Consider the following 4,306-nt stretch of genomic DNA (forward strand, 5'->3'; position numbering starts at 1 on the left):
GTGTCTCCATGAACAAGCCAATGCTTTAAATAGTTTCCAAAGGCCAAGTCATAACCCATACTCGCAAACGTACAACCCTGGTTGGAGAAATCATCCAAATTTCAGTTGGAAGAGTGGTAACAATAATGCACAAACTTCACAGCCACCATTTCAAGCACAACATAATTTTCAAAATTCTCATGGATATGCACCTCCTTATATTCCCCCTCCTAGAAGAAATCTTGAGGAAACACTGCATGCATTCATTGAAAAGCAAGAGACAATCAACTCTCAAAATGCTCAAACCATGGCAGATCTAAAAGATACTCTTGCAAAGTTCACATCTGCTCTTAGTTTTCAGGAGAAAGGTAAGTTTCCATCTCAACCCCAGCAAAATCCCAAAGGGCAATACAATTCAAGTGCAAGTGGTTCCGGAAGCCAACATATGGATCAAGTCAAATCAGTCACAACTCTCCGCAGTGGTAAGGTTATTGAAAAACCCGTTCTTGAACCTTGTGAGAAAGAAGATGAGTTAGTCTCTGAGGGTAAGGAAAGGGTTGAACCTGAACACTGCAAGGAGGAGACTGATTCCCCACCAGCACTTCCATTTCCTCATGCCATGACCAAACAAAGGAAAGTCAATCATAATTCTGAAATCTTTGAAACTTTCAAACAGGTAAGGATCAATATACCTTTGTTAGATGCTATTAAACAGGTACCGTCTTATGCTAAATTTTTGAAAGATCTGTGCACTGTGAAGAGAAAACTGAATGTGAAAAAGAAAGCCTTTTTAGCTGAACAAGTAAGTGCCATTCTTCAAAATGATAATGCTTTGAAATATAAAGACCCTGGTTGTCCTACAATTTCTTGCTTTATTGGAGAACATAAAATTGATAGAGCTTTACTTGATCTTGGAGCTAGTGTGAATTTACTTCCATATTCGGTTTTTCAAAGTCTCAATCTAGGTGAGTTAAAACCTACTTCTGTAACTCTTTTACTTGCCGATAGATCTGTAAAAGTGCCTAGAGGAATAGTTGAAGATGTGTTAGTACAAGTTGATAAATTCATCTTTCCTGTGGATTTTATTGTCTTGGATACACAACCTGTTGAAGCATGCAATTCAATTCCTGTTATTTTAGGACGTCCATTTCTTGCAACTTCTAATGCATTGATTAATTGTAGGAATGGAGTGATGAAGTTATCTTTTGGAAACATGACATTGGAGATGAATGTTTTTAACATTTGCAAGCAACCTGGAGATGATAATGATTTACAGGAAGTAGATTTTATTGAAAAATTAATTTGTGATCAATTTGAAAACACTTCCTGTGAAACTGAGTTTAATGAATCTGATGATTTGCAAATGGTTTATTTTCAGGAAGAATCGAAGGCAAATAGTTGGAGACCAAAAATTGAGGAATTGCCACCACGATCAATTGAGTCCATACCTTCAAGTGTTCAACCACCAAAACCCGATTTGAAGCCATTACCATTTAATCTCAAATACTCATTTTTGGGAGAAAATGAAACTTTTCCGGTAATAATTTCTTCCAAACTTAATGTTCATCAAGAAGGTAAGTTATTACAAACTCTGAAAATGCACAAAAATGCATTAGGATGGACCATAGCTGACATAAAAGGAATTAGTCCTTTGATTTGCACACACAAGATTTATTTAGAGGAAAATGCTAAACCCTCTAGAGAAATGCAACGAAGGCTTAATCCTAATATGAAAGAAGTAGTGAGAAATGAAGTCATTAAGCTTCTAGATAATGGAATCATTTATCCTATTTCTGACAGCAAATGGGTAAGTCCTACCCAAGTTGTACCTAAAAAGTCTGGAGTTACTGTGATAACAAATGAGAAGAATGAGTTAATTCCAACTAGGACTATTACTGGTTGGCGCATGTGCATTGACTATAGAAAACTTAATTCAATGACTAGAAAAGATCATTTTCCTTTACCTTTCATGGATCAAATTCTAGAAAGAGTTGCAGGTCATGAATTTTATTGTTTTCTAGATGGCTATTCAGGTTATAACCAAATTGAAATTGCATTTGAAGATCAAGAGAAAACTACTTTCACATGTCCATTTGGTACATTTGCATACCGAAGGATGCCTTTTGGATTATGTAATGCACCAGCCACGTTTCAAAGATGCATGCTTAGCATATTCAGTGATATGGTTGAACGTTTTCTTGAGATTTTTATGGATGATTTTTCTGTTTTTGGTGATTCATTTGATGATTGTTTAACTAACTTGGAAAAGGTTTTGAACAGGTGTGAAGAGAAGAATCTTGTGCTAAATTGGGAAAAATGTCATTTTATGGTAACAAACGGCATTGTACTTGGTCACATTGTTTCATCAATAGGAATTGAGGTTGACAAATCTAAAATCGAGTTAATTGCTAACTTGCCAACACCAAAATCTGTTAAAAACGTTAGATCATTCTTAGGACATGCTGGTTTTTATAGAAGGTTCATCAAAGATTTTAGTGTAATATCTAAGCCATTGTGTAACCTTCTAACAAAGGATAATGTTTTTGAATGGACTGAACATTGTGAAGAAGCCTTTGTTAAACTTAAAAACTTGCTTACTTCTGCTCCTGTCATTCAACCTCCTGATTGGTCATTACCTTTTGAAATAATGTGTGATGCTAGTGATTATGCCGTGGGTGCTGTTTTAGGACAAAGAAAAGATAAGAAACCCTATGTGATTTACTATGCAAGTAAAACTTTAAATAGTGCTCAAATGAATTACACCACCACTGAAAAGGAATTACTTGCAGTAGTATTTGCATGTGAAAAATTCAGATCTTATCTTGTTGGCTCACCTGTTATTGTTTTTAGCGATCATGCAGCGTTGAAATATCTTCTTTCTAAGAAGGATTCTAAGGCTAGATTGGTGCGGTGGATTTTGTTACTTCAAGAATTCGATATCACAATCAAGGATAAGAAAGGCACCGAAAATGTTGTCGCGGATCATTTGTCAAGATTGACAACTGATTCGAGATCTGACATCACACCAATCAATGACTACTTTCCTGATGAATCTTTACTTTCTGTCTCTACGATGCCTTGGTTTGCTAATATAGTTAATTTTCTTGTTTCAGGACATTTGCCAGCTCATTGGAGTACCCAAGACAAAAGAAAGTTCTTGAACGAAGTGAAGAACTTTTATTGGGATGACCCTTACTTGTTCAAATATTGTCCTGATCAAATATTTCGAAGATGCATTCCCGACAATGAGGTAAGTAGTGTCATTAAATTTTGTCATTCTGAGGCATGTGGGGGTCATTTCTCATCAAGAAAGACAACTGCAAAAATCTTACAATGTGGATTTTATTGGCCCACCATGTTCAAAGACACGCATGCATTCTGCAAAACTTGTGAAAATTGTCAAAAGCTAGGATCTATTTCAAGACGTCACATGATGCCTTTAAATACTATTCTTGTCATTGAAATCTTTGACTGTTGGGGTATAGATTTTATGGGTCCATTTCCTCCATCATTTGGTTTTGTGTACATATTAGTCGCAGTAGACTATGTTTCAAAATGGATAGAGGCAATTCCAAGTCGTAACAACGATCATAAAACAGTGATCAAGTTTTTGAAAGAAAATATTTTGAGTCGATTTGGAATCCCTCGGGTCATGATAAGTGATGGTGGAACACATTTCTGTAACAAGCCATTTGAGTCTTTAATGAAGAAATATGGAATCACACACAAAGTTGCCACCCCTTATCACCCTCAAACAAATGGACAAGTAGAACTTGCTAATAGGGAGATCAAACAAATCTTGGAAAAAACAGTGAACCCTAATCGGAAGGACTGGTCTTTAAGACTTAATGATGCACTTTGGGCTTATCGCACTGCTTTTAAAACATCATTAGGTATGTCACCTTATAGGTTGGTTTATGGAAAACCTTGTCATTTGCCTGTGGAACTTGAACACAAAGCTTATTGGGCTATTAAAGCTTTCAATTCAAACCTGGATGATGGTAGCCATCTGCGTAAGTTGCAAATAAATGAGCTTGAGGAAATAAGAAATGATGCATATGAAAATTCAAAAATTCATAAAGCAAGAATCAAAGAGTTTCATGATAAGAGAATCTTGAGAAAAACATTTGATGTTGGTCAAAAAGTTTTGCTTTATAATTCTCGACTCCATTTATTTCCTGGAAAGCTAAGATCAAGATGGAGCGGTCCATTTATTGTGAAACATGTGTATCATTATGGGGCCTTTGATATTGAGAATCCAAAGAATGGCAATGTTTTTAAGGTAAATGGACATCGTTTGAAAGCTTACTTTGATAATTTTCCTAGT

Source organism: Populus trichocarpa, chromosome 3, assembly GCF_000002775.5.
Source record: "Populus trichocarpa isolate Nisqually-1 chromosome 3, P.trichocarpa_v4.1, whole genome shotgun sequence".
Classification (NCBI taxonomy): Eukaryota; Viridiplantae; Streptophyta; class Magnoliopsida; order Malpighiales; family Salicaceae; genus Populus; species Populus trichocarpa.